Source organism: Symphalangus syndactylus, chromosome X (genome assembly GCF_028878055.3).
Source record: "Symphalangus syndactylus isolate Jambi chromosome X, NHGRI_mSymSyn1-v2.1_pri, whole genome shotgun sequence".
In the NCBI taxonomy this organism is placed as follows: domain Eukaryota; kingdom Metazoa; phylum Chordata; class Mammalia; order Primates; family Hylobatidae; genus Symphalangus; species Symphalangus syndactylus.
In genome coordinates, this window is record NC_072447.2 from 118,396,628 (window position 1) to 118,415,495 (window position 18,868).

The 18,868-nt window shown below is 37.9% G+C and overlaps 1 protein-coding gene and 1 long non-coding RNA gene across 2 annotated transcripts in view; one reads left to right on the top strand and one right to left on the bottom strand.

The window, feature by feature from the left end:
- The window catches only part of HTR2C (5-hydroxytryptamine receptor 2C), a 329,139-nt gene that overhangs the window by 189,067 nt on the left and 121,204 nt on the right, over positions 1-18,868 (top strand). The window lies entirely within an intron of this gene.
- LOC134736013 (uncharacterized) overlaps positions 1-18,868 on the bottom strand; it is a 50,619-nt gene that overhangs the window by 10,125 nt on the left and 21,626 nt on the right. The window lies entirely within an intron of this gene.

Consider the following 18,868-nt stretch of genomic DNA (forward strand, 5'->3'; position numbering starts at 1 on the left):
AGTAGATATCAGGACAGTGGAAGCGCAGGCAGTTAGAAGTATGTCATCTTGGGGGGAGGCTGTAGCTGATATCTTAAATATTTGACATATTCATAATATCTTTTGAATATATTTCTGAACAACCTTGTAAAGTGAATAAAATAGGCAATTTTCTCAAATTTTAGACGGGAAAACTAAATTTCGAAGTTACAGATAGTATGTGGCAGAACAGGTACTAAAAGGAGCCTTCTTTCCCCCTTACCTACAACTATTAGAACCACAGAATATGTTTTCTCTTGTGTCTTTCAGAGTGTACCTGTTAACAGTACGGATGTTTTGCATATAGGTTGGTGCAAAAGTCATTGCGGTTTTTGCAATTACTTTTAATGGCAAAAGCTGCATCTCTAATGCAGCTTTTTATTCTAAGTAAAAATCCTTCCAGTTAATCAGGGTAAGTCTTTCACATGGACATTAGGGTCTTCAGCACATTCAGACTCACATTGCCAGTACTCTGGAAGGCCACAGGGATATTTTCATAGTCAGGTACTAGCAGCTATCTCAAATAACAAGCCTATACTTGGATTACAACATCTCTTCGGCTCAGCTTCTTGTTATCTTTTGTTGCATGTCAACTCATTTGTAGGAGGATTGGAGACATTGGGTACAAGAAGATACTTTGTAAGTTTATGAATGAATTCTGCTCTATGTAAGATGATAGACTAGGTTTTTGGAGGTAACTATCAAACAAGTATATTGGATGTATATGTATGTGTGTGTGTGCATATGTGTATATGTGTGTATATACTGTCAGCCTTTTGCATCTGGAAATTCAACCAACCACAGATCAAAAATATTTTAAAAACAACAAAAGTAACCAAACAATGATAAAAAATAATACAAATAAAAACAATACAGTATAACAAGTATTCACATAAGATTTACATTGTATTAGGTATTCTAAGTAATCTAGAGATGATTTAAAGTATACAAGAGGATGTGCATTGGTTGTATGCAAATATTATTTTATGTAAGGGACTAAAGCATTTGCAGATTTTGGTATCTGAGGGTGTCCTGGAACCAATCCCTCATGAATACCGGGAAACAACTGTGTGTATGTATATACACTCACACACATATGTATGTATGCATGTATGAAAGTATCAAAGTGCTGACACGAAAGTAAGGAATTAGAGAGTAAAATCTATATGAAGGATGGAACCCAGATATGGGCAGCTCAAGACTGAGCAGCTATTGTCTTGTGGAAATTTGCTAAACAAGGGAATTTTTAAGTATGCAGACAAGGATTCAAATAGAAGGTTATCCTCCTTTAAGCTGACACCCTAAAGAACTATACCATAAGTATAAGGATAAAACAGAGGTAAACATGAACCACAACCTCACCCTTAAGGTCTGCAAGAAAAGATGCCTTAGAATTGAGGGGAGGAGTAAACCTGTCCCTGATTATTTTAAACCACAAGCCAGAACTCACAGTGATTTGTCATCCAGATTCACATCAACTGGGTTGTCCAGAAAGTTCAAGCTATAAATTTTGTTGATAATAATTTGGAATGTATGCCCCTAAAGGTCTGAAAGAAGCAAATGCAAATATTCTCTGAAAAGCCACCCCATTCTAAAAATAATTTTCCAAAGAGAATAAGTAGCTCCTTGTGAAACAGCAACAATTAGGCACACACAAGTTCAAGGTACCACTGGTAAGAGGCAGAAAAACAACAAATATAATAAATATGCCTGAAAAACTTAAGACATTGTATCATCAGACATTATTACTATCAATAAAGAAAAAAACTATAAGATGAAAAATTTCTACAGGGAACAACATCTATAAAAATGGCCTGGATTATCTGAAAAAGAACAAAGTGGATCTTCTAAAAATTAAAAACAGAACCACCACCACCAACAAAAGTAAGAGTAAATTAAGAGCAGTTTAGGCAAAGCTGAAGAGAGAATTCGTAAACAGAAAATTATCAGAAGAAAGTGTCAAAAATGCAAAAGAGAAGGAGATGTTGAAAACATAAGAGAGGTTAAGAAATATGTAACATAGGCTGGGTTCAGTGGCTCATGCTTGTATTCTCAGCACGTTGGAAGGCTGAGGTGGGAGGATCACTTGAGGCTACGATTTTGTGACCAGCCCGGGTAACATAACAAGACCCTGACTCTACAAAAAAAATGAAAAAATAAAAAAAATTAGCCTGGTGAGGTGGAAGGAGCCCTTCAGCCCAGGAGTTCAAGGTTACAGTGAGCTCTGATTGCATTGCTACACTCTAGCCTGGATGACAGAGCAAGACCCCATCTCTCTCTCTGTCTCTCTTTTTTTTTTTCCGAGACAAAATCTCACTCTTCCACCCACTTTGGAGTGCAGTGGCGTGATCACAGCCCACTGCAGCCTTGATGTCCTCAGCTCAAGTAATCCTTCTGCCCCAGCCTCCTGAGTAGCTGGGACTATGAGTGTACACCATCACACCCAGTTAATTTTTAAATTTTTTGTAGAGACAATATCTTGCTATGTTGCCCAGGCTGGTCTTAAACTCCTGAGCTCAAGTGATCCTCCCACCTCAGCCTCTGAAAGCGCTGAGATTACAAGCGTCAGCCACCACATCCCAGTCAACCCTGTCTAAAAAAAAAAAAAAGTAACATACAGTGAGAAGTAACCAAATGTCTAATTGGGATTGAATAGGAACAGAGAAAGAGATTGGGTTAGAGACAGTATTTGGAAACAATATAGTTAGAATTTTCTGGAGATAATCAAAGACATCAAAGACTTAAGAAGACCAATGATTACCCAAGCAAAACAGATAAAAATAAATCTACACCTAGATATGTCACAGTGGAACTGCAGATAACCAAAGACAAAATTAAATCACAAAAGCAGTCTGAGAAAAATGCATATTACTCAAAGGGAACTATTAAACTAATAGCTGACTTCTCCAAAAAAAAAAAAAAAATCAAAGCCAAAATAATATATTCAATATGTTATATGAAAATAACCGCCAAGTTAAAATTCTGTATTCAGTAAAGTTATCATACAAGCATGGGTGTAAAATAAATACAGATGAAAATGGAGGAACTTTCTAACCAGTAACTCCTGTTTTAGGAATTTGAAAAGGGAGTATTTCAGTAAAAAGGAACATGATTCTAGATAGAAGGTCTGAGGAGCAAAAAAGAATGAAGAGCCAAGTAAATGATGAATGTGTGAATAATTCTAATGAAATATTGACTTATAAAAGAAAATTAATAATATTTTGGGAGGGCATGGTGGCTCATGTCTGAAATCCCAACACTTTGGGAGGCCAAGGTGGGAGGAATGCCTTAGCCCAAGAGTTTGAGACCAGCCTGGGCAACATAGGAAGACCCTGTCTCCACAAAAAAATTAAAAGATTAGCTGGGCTTGGTGATGCACATCTGTGGTCCCAACTGCTTGGGAAGCTGATGTGGGAGGATTGCTTGAGCCTACAATAACAAGGCTGTAGTGAGCTGTAATTGCACCAACGCACTCCAGCCTGGGTGACAGAGTGAGACCCTGTCTAAAAAAGATGTCTCAATAGTGTCTTAAGTGAGTACATTTTTTAAGAAGATAAAATACAAGGCAAGAATAACATAATTCAAAGTTGAATTTAAATGTTCTAAATTCATTGTATTGTCCAAGAGGAAAGATACTTATTAACTTCAGACTTTATGAAACACACACACACATTAATTTAATTTATAAAATAACCAGTAAAAGAAAAGGAAAAATGTGTACAACTTTGTAAGAGAGGCAGACAGAAAAACTGAGATATTAAAAAATGATTAATATAAAAAGGGCAAGAAAGGAAAGGAAACAAAAAATTAGCAGAATAAGTAGACTGCATTAAATAAAAGAGTAGCTATAAACCCAATGATATCTGTATTTACATTAAATGTAAATGGTCTAAAATTTCAGGAAAAAATTTTCAGACTGGGTTAAAATAACAAAATAAAATAAACATAATAACAAGACAAAATGAAATAAGACAAAAATGAAATCTAAATCTACACCATCTATTATAAATACATTTAAAGCATAGGATACAGAAATTTTGACATTAAAAAGACAGCAAAATACACCATATAATTAGTAACTGAAGGAAAGATGTTATAGCTACTGAAATAGATAAAATAGCTGAGAGAGTAAAAGAACATTACTGGAGACATAGCTGTTAACTTCATAGTTATACAAAGTTCTATTCACCAGGAAGATACAGCAATTTGAAACGTGTATTTATCCAATAGCATGGTTACCAAATATATAAAGTAAAAACTGACAGGAATATGAAAACAAATAGATACTTTCGCTAATTGATAGAACAAGCTGGAAAAAAATCTAAGTTTATAAAATATTTGAAAAACATGACTGACAAAAGTGAAATGACTATGTAATATTCTGCGCCCAAATGTAGAATACAAATTATTTTCATGCACACAGGGAACATTGACAAAAGTTGACTATTTACTAGGCCATTGAGAAAGTTTCAATAAAGTTAATGAAATTTAATTCATACAAACACTGTTCTCTGACCATAAACATATAAGCTAAAAATCATGTATAAAATGACAGCTAGAAAATTAGCAAGTATTTGGAAATTACTAAACATTTTGAAATAATCCATGAATCAAAAATCATATTGAAGATTAGAAAAATTAAAAAAACTGAACTATAACAAAATACTAGATATCAAAACTTGCCAGATGAATCTAAAGCAGTATTTAAAACAAAATTATCAGGCTTAAATGCATACATTATCAAGAATAAGGCTGAAAATGAATGAGCAAAGCATACCCTCGAAAATTAGGAATTGCAGACTAAATTAAACCTAAGGAAAATAGAATGGAGACAATGATAAACACATGAGCAGAAACTAATTAAATAAAAACAAAATTGTATCAAATCAAACCAAGCATTGGTTCTCTGAAAAAAAAAAAAAAAAAAGACAAACCACTGACTAGAGTGATTAATAGAGAGAGAAAAAAAAGAAAGAGAAGGCACAAACAGTGAATATCAGGAATTGAAACAAAAGGATATCACTGAAAATGCTACATAAATTGATATAACAAAAGGATATTATAAATAATTTTATGCCCCAAATTGAAAAGTTAGAAACATGTACAAATATCTAGAAAAATATAACTTGACAATACTGGCAGTTGTAGCCTGTGAGGTCCATCCAAGGAAATTACCACACACTTCGTGGCTTAAAACAACAGAAATGTATTCTCTCACAGTCTGGAGGCCAAAAGTCCAAAATCTAGGTTGGTTCTTTCTGGAGTGTCTAAAGGAAAAATCATCCTAGCTTGTGGTAGTCGCCGGCAATCCTTGACGGTCCTTGACTTGCAGATGCATTACTTCAATCTCTGCCTCCGTCTTCACAAGGCCTTCTTCTTGTACATCTCCTGCTTACTTAAGTTGCCCTCTTCTTTTTTTTTTTTTTGAGACGGAGTCTCGCTCTGTTGCCCAGGCTGGAGTGCAGAGGTGCAATCTCGGCTCACTGCAAGCTCCACCTCCCGGGTTCATGCCATTCTCCTACCTCAGCCTCCCGAGTAGCTGGGACTACAGGCGCCTGCCACTGCACACGACTAATTTTTTTTTTTTTTAACATAAGAAAATATTTTATTTAGGATTACAAAGACAATTCTGGAAGCAAAGTGGAGATGAGCTAGAGAATGTTAATGAAGGGAAGGTGTTTTTGCAGGAATATATTATTTGTTCCGTAAATATAATAATTATTCTGAAATGAGTAATATAAATATGTCACCTAATTGAAAGGGACTGCTAATTAAAAATAAAATATTGAATTAGTTCTTATTTAAAAAGCATGGTGATGCTTTGCTGCCCAGTGCTACTTCCTATAAGGAGTTAATCGATTAAGTAGGTACATATTTAATAGACTTCTTTGGTTACCCACTTTTGCATTTGTATTTTCATAGGTTGATATGGAGACTTTGAGTTTTGTTTTTTCTTTTGTTTTGTTTTATTTGAGAGACAGGGTCTCACTCTATTGCCCGGGCTAGCATGCAGTGGCTCAATCATAGCTCACAGCAGCATCGAACTCCTGGCCTAAGGTGATTCTCCTGCTAATGCCAACTCTAAAATACCTGAGGCAGGATGAACACAGGCTCTCTTCCACTTATTAACTGCACAAACATGAGCAAGTTATTTAATCTTTCTTTTTTTATTTTTATTTTTATTTTATTATACTTTAGGTTTTAGGGTACGTGTGCACAATGTGCAGGTTTGTTACATATGTGTCCATGTGCCATGTTGGTTTGCTGCACCCATTAACTCGTCATTTAGCATTAGGTATATCTCCTAATGCTGTCCCTCCTCCCTCCCCCAACCCCACAACAGTCCCCGGAGTGTCATGTTCCCCTTCCTGTGTCCATGAGCTCTCATTGTTCAATTCCCACCTATGAGTGAGAACATGCGGTGTTTGGTTTTTTGTCCTTGTGATAGTTTACTGAGAATGATGGTTTCCACTTTCATCCATGTCCCTACAAAGGACATGAACTCATTTTTTTATGGCTGCATACTATTCCATGGTGTATATGTGCCACATTTTCTTAATCCAGTCTATTGTTGTTGGACATTTGGGTTGGTTCCAACTCTTTGCTATTGTGAATAGTGCCGCAATAAACATACGTGTGCATGTGTCTTTATAGCAGCATGATTTATAGTCCTTTGGGTATATACCCAGTAATGGGATGGCTGGGTCAAATGGTATTTCTAGTTCTAGATCCCTGAGGAATCGCCACACTGACTTCCACAATGGTTGAACTAGTTTACAGTCGCACCAACAGTGTAAACGTGTTCCTATTTCTCCACATCCTCTCCAGCACCTGTTGTTTCCTGACTTTTTAATGATGGCCATTCCAACTGGTGTGAGATGGTATCTCATTGTGGTTTTGATTTGCATTTCTCTGATGGCCAGTGATGATGAGCATTTTTTCATGTGTTTTTTGGCTGCATAAATGTCTTCTTTTGAGAAGTGTCTGTTCATTTCCTTCGCCCACTTTTTGATGGGGTTGTTTGTTTTTTTCTTGTAAATTTGCTTGTGTTCATTGTAGATTCCGGATATTAGCCCTTTGTCAGATGAGTAGGTGGCAAAAATTTTCTCCCATTTTGTAGGTTGCCTGTTCACTCTGATGGTAGTTTCTTTTGCTGTGCAGAAGCTCCTTAGTTTAATTAGATCCCATTTGTCAATTTTGGCTTTTGTTACCATTGCTTTTGTTGTTTTAGACGTGAAGTCCTTGCCAACGCCTATGTCCTGAATGGTATTGCCTAGGCTTTCTTCTAGGGTTTTCATGGTTTTAGGTCTAACATGTAAGTCTTTAATCCATCTTGAATTAATTTTTGTATAAGGTGTAAGGAAGGGATCCAGTTTCAGCTTTCTACATATGGCTAGCCAGTTTTCCCAGCACCATTTATTAAATAGGGAATCCTTTCCCCATTGCTTCTTTTTGTCAGGTTTGTCAAAGATCAGATAGTTGTAGATATGCAGCATTATTTCTGAGGGCTCTGTTCTGTTCCATTGATCTATGTCTCTGTTGTGGTACCAGTACCATGCTGTTTTGGTTACTGTAGCCTTGTAGTATAGTTTGAAGTCAGGTAGCGTGATGCCTCCAGCTTTGTTCTTTTGGCTTAGGATTGACTTGGCGATGCGGGCTCTTTTTTGGTTCCATATGAACTTTAAAGTAGTTTTTTCCAATTCTGTGAAGAAAGTCATTGGTAGCTTGATGGGGATGGCATTGAATCTATAAATTACCTTGGGCAGTATGGCCATTTTCACGATATTGATTCTTCCAACACATGAGCATGGAATGTTCTTCCATTTGTTTGTATCCTCTTTTATTTCATTGAGCAGTGGTTTGTAGTTCTCCTTGAAGAGGTCCTTCACATCCCTTGTAAGTTGGATTCCTAGGTATTTTATTCTCTTTGAAGCAATTGTGAATGGGAGTTCACTCATGATTTGGCTCTCTGTTTGTCTGTGATTGGTGTACAAGAATGCTTCTGGCCGGGCGCAGTGGCTCACGCTTGTAATCCCAGCACTTTGGGAGCCGAGGCGGGCGGATCACGAGGTCAGGAGATCGAGACCACGGTGAAACCCCATCTCTACTAAAAATACAAAAAAAAAATTAGCCGGGCGTGGTGGCGGGCGCCTGTAGTCCCAGCTAGTCGGAGAGGCTGAGGCAGGAGAATGGCGTGAACCCGGGAGGCAGAGCTTGCAGTGAGCCGAGATTGAGCCACTGCACTCCAGCCTGGGCGACAGAGCGAGACTCCATCTCAAAAAAAAAAAAAAAAAAAAAAAAAAAGAATGCTTCTGATTTTTGTACACTGATTTTGTATCCTGAGACTTTGCTGAAGTTGCTAATCAGCTTAAGGAGATTTTGGGCTGAGATGATGGGGCTTTCTAGATATACAATCATGTCATCTGCAAACAGGGACAATTTGACTTCCTCTTTTCCTAATTGAATACCCTTTATTTCCTTCTCCTGCCTGATTGCCCTGGCCAGAACTTCCAGCACTATGTTGAATAAGAGTGGTGAGAGAGGGCATCCCTGTCTTGTGCCGGTATTCAAAGGGAATGCTTCCCGTTTTTGCCAATTCAGTATGATATTGGCTGTGGGTTTGTCATAGATAGCTCTTATTATTTCTAGATATGTCCCGTCAATATCTAATTTATTGAGAGTTTTTATCATGAAGGGTTGTTGAATTTTGTCAAAGGCCTTTTCTGCATCTATTGAGATAATTATGTGGTTTTTGTCTTTGGTTCTATTTATATGCTGGATTACATTTACTGATTTGTGTATGTTGAACCAGCCTTGCATCCCAGGGATGAGGCCCACTTGATCATGGTGTATAAGCTTTTTGATGTGCTGCTGGATTTGGTTTGCCAGTATTTTATTGAGGATTTTTGCATCAATGTTCATCAAGGATATTGGTCTGAAATTCTCGTTTTTGGTTATGTCTCTGCCAGGCTTTGGTATCAGGATGATGCTGGCCTCATAAAATGTATTAGGGAGGATTCCCTCTTTTTCTATCCATTGGAATAGTTTCAGAAGGAATGCTACCAGTTCCTCCTTGTATCTCTGGTAGAATTTGGCTGTGAATCCATCAGGTCCTGGACTCTTTTTGGTTGGTAAGCTATTGATTATTGCCACAATTTCAGAACCTGTTATTGGTCTATTCAGAGATTCAACTTCTTCCTGGTTTAGTCTTGGGAGGGTGTATTTGTCGAGGAATTTATCCATTTCTTCTAGATTTTCTGGTTTATTTGCATAGAGGTGTTTGTAGTATTCTCTGATGGTAGATTGTATTTCTGTGGGATCGGTGGTGGTATCCCCTTTTTCATTTTTTATTGCATCTATTTGATTCTTCTCTCTTTTCTTCTTTATTAGTCTTGCTAGCGGTGTATCAATTTTGTTGATCTTTTCAGAAAACCAGCTCCTGGATTCATTAATTTTTGAAGGGTTTTTTGTGTCTCTATTTCCTTCAGTTCTGCTCTGATTTTAGTTATTTCTAGCCTTCTGCTAGCTTTTGAATGTGTTTGCTCTTGCTTTTCTAGTTCTTTTAATTGTGATGTTAGGGTGTCAGTTTTGAATCTTTCCTGCTTTCTCTTGTGGGCATTTAGTGCTATAAATTTCCCTCTACACACTGCTTTGAATGTGTCCCAGAGATTCTGGTATGTTATGTCTTTGTTCTCGTTGGTTTCAAAGAACATCTTTATTTCTGCCTTCATTTCATTATGTACCCAGTAGTCATTCAGGAGCAAGTTGTTCAGTTTCCATGTAGTTGATCGATTTTGAGTGAGTTTCTTAATCCTGAGTTCTAGTTTGATTGCACTGTGGTCTGAGAGATAGTTTTTTTATGATTTCTGTTCTTTTACATTTGCTGAGGAGAGCTTTACTTCCAACTATGTGGTCAATTTTGGAATAGGTGTGGTGTGGTGCTGAAAAAAATGTCTATTCTGTTGATTTGGGGTGGAGAGTTCTGCAGATGTCTATTAGGTCCACTTTGTGCAGAGCTGAGTTCAATTCCTGGATATCCTTGTTAATTTTCTGTCTCGTTGATCTGTCTAACGTTGACAGTGGGGTGTTAAAATCTCCCATTATTATGGTGTGGGAGTTTAAGTCCCTTTGTAGGTCACTCAGGACTTGCTTTATGAATCTGGGTGCTCCTGTGTTGGATGCATATATATTTGGGATAGTTAGCTCTTCTTGTTGAATTGATCCCTTTACCATTATGTATTGGCCTTCTTTGTCTCTTTTGATCTTTGTTGGTTTAAAGTCTATCTTATCAGAGACTAGGATTGCAACCCCTGCCTTTTTTTGTTTTCCATTTGCTTGATAGATCTTCCTCCATCCCTTTATTTTAAGTCTACGTGTCTCTCTGCACATGAGATGGGTTTCCTGAATACAGCACACTGATGGGTCTTGACTCCTTATCCAGTCTGCCAGTCTGTGTCTTTTAATTGGAGCATTTAGCCCATTTACATTTAAAGTTAATATTGTTATGTGTGAATCTGATCCTGTCATTATGATGTTAGTTGGTTATTTTGCTCGTTAGTTGATGCAGTTTCTTCCTAGCCTCGATCGTCTTTACAATTTGGCATGTCTTTGCAGTGGCTGGTACCGGTTGTTCCTTTCCACATTTAGTGCTTCCTTCAGGAGCTCTTTTAGGGCAGGTCTGGTGGTGACAAAATCACTCAGCATTTGCTTGTCTGTAAAGGATTTTATTTCTCCTTCACTTATGAAGCTTAGTTTGGCTGCATATAAAATTCTGGGTTGAAAATTCTTTTCTTTAAGAATGTTGAATATCAGCCCCCACTCTCTTCTGGCCTGTAGAGTTTCTGCAGAGTGATCAGCTGTTAGTTTGATGGGCTTCCCTTTGTGGGTAACCCCACCTTTCTCTCTGGCTGCCCTTAACATTTTCTCCTTCATTTCAACTTTGGTGAATCTGACAATTATGTGTCTTGGAGTTGCTCTTCTCGAGGAGTATCTTTGTGGCCTTCTCTGTATTTCCTGAATCTGAATGTTGGCCTGCCTTGCTAGATTGGGGAAGTTCTCCTGGATAATATCTTGCAGAGTGTTTTCCAACTTGGTTCCATTCTCCCCGTCATTTTCAGGTACACCAATCAGACGTAGGTTTGGTCTTTTCACATAGTCCCATATTTTTTGGAGGCTTTGTCCGTTTCTTTTTATTCTTTTTTCTCTAAACTTCCCTTCTTGCTTCATTTCATTCATTTCATCTTCCGTCACTGATACCCTTTCTTCCAGTTGATCGCATCGGCTACCGAGGATTCTGCAGTCCTCGCGTAGTTCTCGAAACTTGGCTTTCAGTTCCATTAGCTCCTTTAAGCCCTTCTCTTCATTGGTTTTTCTAGTTATCCATTTGTCTAATATTTTCAAAGTTTTTAACTTCTTTGCTATTGTTTTGAATTTCCTCCTGTAGCTTGGAGTAGTTTGATCGTCTGAAGCCTTCTTCTCTCAAATCGTCAAAGTCATTCTCTTTCCAGGTTTGTTCTGTTGCTGGTGAGGAGCTGCGTTCCTTTGGAGGAGGAGAGGTGCTCTGCCTTTTAGAGTTTCCAGTTTTTCTGCTCTGTTTTTTCCCCATCTTTGTGGTTTTATCTACTTTTGGTCTTTGATGATGGTGATGTACAGATGGGTTTTTGGTGTGGATGTCCTTTCTGTTTGTTAGTTTTCCTTCTACCAGACAGGACCCTCAGCTGCAGGTCTGTTGGAGTTTACTAGAGGTCCACTCCAGACTCTGTTTGGCTGGGTGTCAGCAGCGGTGGCTGCAGAACAGCAGATTTTCATGAGACCGCGAATTCAGCTGTCTGATAGTTCCTTGGGAAGTTTTGTCTCAGAGGAGTACCCGGCCGAGTGAGGTGTCAGTCTGTCCCTACTGGGGGGTGCCTCCCAGTTAGGCTGCTCAGGGGTAAGGGACCCACCTTAGGAGGCAGTCTGTCCATTCTCAGATCTCCAGCTGCATGCTGGGAGAACCACTACTCTCCTCAAAGCTGTCAGTCAGACAGAACATTTAAGTCTGCAGAAGTTCTTGCTGACTTTTTGTTTATCTGTGCCCTGCCCCCAGAGCTGGAGCCTACAGAGGCAGGCAGGCCTCCTTGAGCTGTGGTGGGCTCCACGCAGTGGGAGCTTCCTGGCTGCTTTGTTTACCTAAGCAAGCCTGGGCAATGGCGGGCGCCCCTCCCCCAGCCTTGCTGCCGCCTTGTAGTTTGATCTCAGACTGCCGTGCTAGCAATCAGCGAGACTCCGTGGGCATCGGACCCTCCGAGCCAGGTGTGGGACACAATCTCCTGGTGTGCCATTTTCCAAGCCCTTTGGAAAAGCGCAGTATTAGGGTGGGACTGACCCGATTTTCCAGGTGCCATCTGTTACCCCTTTCTTTGACTAGGAAAGGGAACTCCATGACCCCTTGCGCTTCCCAAGTGAGGCAATGCCTCGCCCTGCTTCGGCTCGGGCACAGTGCACTGCACCGACTGTGCTGCGCCCACTGTTTGGCACTCCTTAGTGAGATGAACCTGGTACCTCAAACGGAAATGCAGAAATCACCTGTCTTCTGTGTCGCTCATGCTGGGAGCTGTAGACTGGAGCTGTTCCTATTCGGCCATCTTGGCTCCCTCTAATTTTTTGTATTTTTAGTAGAGATGGGGTTTCACCGTGTTAGCCAGGATGAGCTCGATCTCCTGACCTCATGATCCGCCCGCCTCGGCCTCCCAAAGTGCCGGGATTACAGGCGTGAGCCACCGTGCCCAGCTGCCTTCTTCTTCTCAGGAGACTAGTCATATTGGATTTTGAGCCCAACATAATCCAATATGACTTATCTTAAGTAGTTATATCTGCAAAGACTGTATTTACCAATAAGGTCACATTTTGAGGTTCTAGATGGACATGAATTTTGAGGGACACTATTCAACTCAGAACACTGATTTAATGGGTCACAGAAAATGTTAATGCTTTTATAATCATTAAAAGAACCAAATTTCTTTCCACTATGACAATTCCAGAAGTAGATGGCTTTATGTGGCTGGAGAGTTCCACAAAACATTAAGGAAACAAAAATGTCCAATCTTATATAAAGAATTACAAAGAAATGAAAGCAAAATGTCATTTCCAATTTTATGAATGTAGAATAACCTTGATATTAGTGAGAAAAAAATACAAGAGTAGCTCAGTTATCAACATACATGCAAAAAATCCTTAAAAAATTAGAAAATTGGTCTCAAAAAATTAGAAAATTGAAGGAATTGACTTATGAAAAGAAAAATACATTATTACCACATTAGATTTATCTTAGGAATGCAAAGTTGGTTTAACATTAGAAAATCAATTAGTGTATTTACAGCTTTAACAGATTAGATTTGCAGATTGATATGGAGAGGATGGACTTTTCCATAAGTGGCTCTGGAAACACAGGGTATCAATATGGAAAAAAAATCAGGCCACTCCCTCATACTATACCCCAAATAAATTAGAGTTGCATTATAAACCTAAATATAAAGTACAAAATTATGAAGATTTCAGAAAATGATATAGGAGAATATTTACATGATCTTGCAGTAAATGAAGGATTTCAGAAAGCAGCAATTTAAAAAAGCAATAAATCTGACTACATTAAAATACAGAACTTTGGTTCATCAGAAAACACCCTGCAGTGAATTTTTATGGAAATTATACTTCAATAAAAAAGATGGGGAAAATCCAAAAACTGCATGACACCTGGCAGGGTCAAAAAATTAGCCACAGAGGTGGCGAACATATTTGTAATACAAGTACCCAGAATAAGAGTAGTAACCAGAGCATATAAAAAACATTGATGAATTAATAAGAAAATAGCAAACAATGCAATTTGAGAAAAGGACAAAAGATTTCAAGAGGCACTTCACAAAACAAATGCAAATGGACAATAAATATTTGTAAAGATGCTCAAACTTAGTAATCAGGGAAATTAAAATCACAATTAAATGCCAGTTAATAGTCACCAGACTGGCAAAAATTAAAAGTGTAACAATACTTATGCTGGCAGGCATATGGAGCCATAGGAACTCTTATATACTTCTTGTGGAAATGTAAATTGATACAAACTATATTAAAAAGCAATTTAGCATTATATAGCCGTAGAAAAGTGTGAACCCTATGATCCAGAAATTCCATTCTTAGGTGTATAGCCTACAGAAAGGGTTACACCTGAGCACCGAGAGCCATCTAAAAGAATTATTTGTAGCAGTATTACTAGTAATTATCCCAAACTGGAACAACTACCACATTGTAAAAGCAACAGCAAAAAAATACTGAAATTTATGCCTTTAGTAATACAATCAAGTACTGTGCAGGTGAAGAAGCTGAGGCGGAAAGAAATGCAAATGTTTACTCCAAATCACAACAATTAAGTGGCAGAGGTAGGGTTTGCCTCCAAGCAATCTAACACTAACCCTTTAGCTATTATATTATACTCTGCTGCCTCTCATGAATTTGTTATGGGTGGAAAGGAATAAAATAAGGTTGAGGTATATGAAATTGATATTTTTGCAGGTTAGGGAGTTGAATATTAGCAATTTGATATGACTCAGACTAATAGTTTAAAAGTTCGGAGCCCAGTTGGCCTGAAATCCCATAGTCCAGTTAACAGCCTACTTCTCCCTAGGGGTCTCAGTCTCTAAATTGTGTTTTATCAGTTAAAAAAAGGTGGGATTTTTGTTTTTTTGTTTTTGTTTTGTTTTGTTTTGTTTTTTGCTTTTTTCCCCTAAAAGCCATCATTGCTAAGTATTCTGGTTGATTCTTTCTCCTGGTTTTCATTTTATTAAGTGGCTGTGGCACAAAACACAGGCAACTGAAGTGAAAGCAATTACAATTTTCTACATCTGCCAAGAAATATAGTCTTTGGCATGCGTTTGTACTAGCCACCCACTTTTGAGCAACAGAGAGTCTTTCCAAATTCAAAGACCCAGACGAATCTTTTTCTGGACCGCATTATATCCTGAATAAGAGGGAGCCATCTGTCCTTGGGCCTGCTTCCCCAGAGGACTGTATACAACACAAATCCACCGATAAAATTGAAAGAGCCTTCCAAGATGTTATAGAAGCCAATTGTTGTAGTACACATTGCATCAGTTTGCATGCAATAACACTTTGCATCAATTTGCATGCAGAAAAATATCTACCAGAACTGTATTTTAAGGTTTTAAGAAGGCAGTAGAACACAGAGGAGTATGAAAAGCAGGTCATGAAAAATTGGGTTCCAGAAAATATTTTTGATTTCACAAGTCAGAAATCTGTTGGGTATGGAAAAAATTAACTGAAAGTTTATAAATGCTTGAGAGACCTCATCTTGAATACAGGAGATTGAATTAAATAGCTTAGAAAAGGAAAAATATAAAATGGCCATTCAGTTTTGCCCTAAATGGTTCTAATGGTTGAAAGCCAGGGTTTTCTTTTCATGAAGAAATAAAGACATCAAAACTAAATTAGAAATCCTCAAAATAGGCCAGGTGCGGTGGCTCACGACTGTAATCCCAGCACTGTGGGAGGCCGAGGCGGGCGGATCAGGAGGTCAGGAGATTGAGACCATCCTGGCTAACACGGTGAAACCTCATCTCTACTAAAAATACAAAAAATTAGCCAGGTGTGGTGGCGGGCACCTGTAGTCCCAGCTACTCGGGAGGCTGAGGCAAGAGAATGGTGTGAACCCGGGAGGCAGAGCTTTCAGTGAGCCGAGATCGTGCCACTACACTCCAGCCTGGGCAACAGAGCAAGACTCCGTCTCAAAAAAAAAAAAAAAAAAAAAGAAAAAGAAAAAAGAAATCCTCAAAATATTCCCTGGAATAATGGGGAAATTAATTTTTCAATACATTTTGAGTTCAGATAAGGGTTTGAAGAATGAGAAAATCCTGTTAAAGTTCAGGAATAAGTCCTGTTTTTTTTTTGTTGTTGTTGTTTTTTGTTTTTTTTTTTTTACCCAATAGTATTAATTAAACTAAGAGAAAACTAACTAATTTCCTGATTTCCTGTTCCTACCCCTGCATTTCCTCTCTTCTATCTCCGGACCAACTACAGATTTAGACTAACCATGTACAGTTTGGATTCTAATAACATTTTTACCCTTCGTGAGTTCATGAGTATGGATTCTTTTTTATTTTTATTTTTTGAGATGGAGTTTCATCCTTGTTGCCCAGGGTGGAGTGCAATGGCACCTTCTCGGCTCACTGCAACCTCTGCTTCCTGGGTTCAAGCAATTCTCCTGCCTCAGCCTCCCAAGTAGCTGGAATTAGAGGTGTCCATCAGCTGCCCAGCTGAATTTTTTGTATTTTTAGTAGAGACGGGGTTTCACTATGTTGGCCAGGCTCGTCTCGAACTCCTGACCTCAAGTGATCCGCCCGCCTTGGCCTCCCAAAGTGATAGGATTACAGGGGTGAGCCACTGCACCTGGCCCCATGAGTATGGATTCTAATAACATTTTTACCCTTAATGAATATAATCTTCCCAATTCAGATGACATGAGGTATAGATACAAGCAAATTCAGGGACATTTTTTTCAAACAGTATCTTGCTCTGTTGTCCAAGATGGAGTGCTATGGCATAATCACGGCTCACTGCAGCCTCAATTTCCCAGGGCTCAAGTGATCCTCCCACCTCAGACTCCCGGGTAGCTGGGACTACAGGCATATGCCACCATGCCCAGCTAATTTTTGTATTTTTTGTAGAGATGGGGTTTCGCCATGTTGCTCAGGCCGGTCTCAAACTCACATGGTCAAGCAATCTGCCTGTGTCAGCCTCCCAAAGTGTTGGGATTACAGGCATGAGGCACCATGCCCAGTGGGATATTTTTGGAAAATATTGTCAATATATCTCATATTCAAGTTTTCATCTTCCTACTTTAACTTATGTTTTGCATAAAATGACTTTATTATTGTCAGTCTTTTCAAAGTAAACTGGAAGAACTATTAGAAAAATTACAGTTCTCAAGAAAGCTGAGACCTCCTCCTTAGTGACATTATCTCAAGAAGGAAGTTATTTGCTTCACACTTTTGGCGCAGGGATAATTCTATAGGAAAGAACTTGCAACAGTTTAATTACCCTTTTGTGATAATTTAAAAAGAAGACTACTTGAGATTTTAGCTGTGCCACAGAATACCAAATATTTTAGTGTAAGTCTTGTTTTGTTACTATGTAAGAGATTTAAGATTAATGTTTTATCATACTTTACACTTACAAGGAATGGAATATCCTCGTACTTCTCACTGACTGCAGGCATACACCCTATAAAATGTGGAGGCAGATATTCCCAGGGCTTCAATTTCTCATTGGAATTTAAGGCTTTTGAAAGTGTCATTAATTCTTTCTCAGTTGATTCCTGCAAGGAGGCTAATCTGTTCCAGGCCTTTCTCAGAAAGAAAGAAAATAATTAACTAATTAACAATAATTAGAAGTGATCTTAATTGTTAAGATTTAAAAAAATGCTAACGACCTCTGAAAATAAAAAAAAATGGACTTTGAGCTTAGAACATAGAGACCATAGAGGTCACAAAAGGAAATATTGCTAGCATACCCACAACTAAGGTCAATATTGATAAGAAGGATAAGAAGTTTGTGTCTTATCCAAGGACTCTCATAAACTCATGATTCCTCATCTTTAAAATGGGGATGATCATAGTATATGCCTCACCTGATGTGAGGACCAAGGCACCTTAGGTATGGGATATAAGGAATCGTGTATGAGGACAAAGCACCTCTAACAGTGCCTGGCACCTAGTAAGCAACATGTAAGTGTTGCCTACTATTATTGTAAAATAATATGTTTAGCATTCTAAGAATTTTGTTTTATTTCCTATCAAGTTTTTATATTTATCTGCAGGTACTTAAAGTGTCTTTTGAACAATATGCTGACTTGGGTTTGCACTTCTAAGCGTTTATATTTTGGTTACATTTTGCATAAAATAAATAGTTTATTCTGAGATAGACTATAAGTGATTGAGTAGTCTGTGAGAGATATTACTGCATTGTTTTTGTTATTCAGTCATATTAGAACCTAAAAATATCTGTATAGTACATGGAGTTAGACGTCTGTCCCCTTTTTACAGATCTCTGGGGACAAGATCCCATCCCACTCTTCTTTTTCGGGATAATCAAAAACCTTATGGTATTCAAGAAATTCCACATTAGTTTAAATGTGAATATCCAGTTCTATGTCCTTCCAAATCCTTACTCCTACTCATTTTATTGCATTTATAATGAGTTTTCAATGCAATTTCTTCCCTATTATATGCATATGTTTGAAGGAAATAAAGTTTAAAAATACCATTACAGTGAAATGTTTTACAAAATCAAAAAGATTCCTAATCCCAGCCAATTAACCACTTAGGTTAGGTAATATTGAAGTTGACCCACCTCATTACAGCAAAAATAATTTTCTACTTTATGGGAGTTCATTGTAATTGGATGTGTGATAGATAAACAGATAGACTTTCATTCTATTTGTAAAAATTCATTTTAGAAGTTTAAAAATAAGCACTTAAACCAATGTACATGTCTATTAGAGGCATAGGGTAGAAAATGAATACCCCTTTTCTTTTTCTCATTTAGAAAATAGCACTGCTTAACTCCCAACAATATATTAAACAGATTATGACACTTGTTTCATCTGCATTTAATAGATTACATGAAGATTTAATCACAAAAAGAGTATTTTGCCCATTTCTTCGTATTCACAAGTTTTATTATGGAAACAATATAACTATTCTTTATGTTCAAGATTTTTTAGTTCATCACTGAAACATTTGGAATTTTTAAAATAAGCAAATGAGAGGTTGCAATGAGCTGAAATCACATCACTGCATTCCAG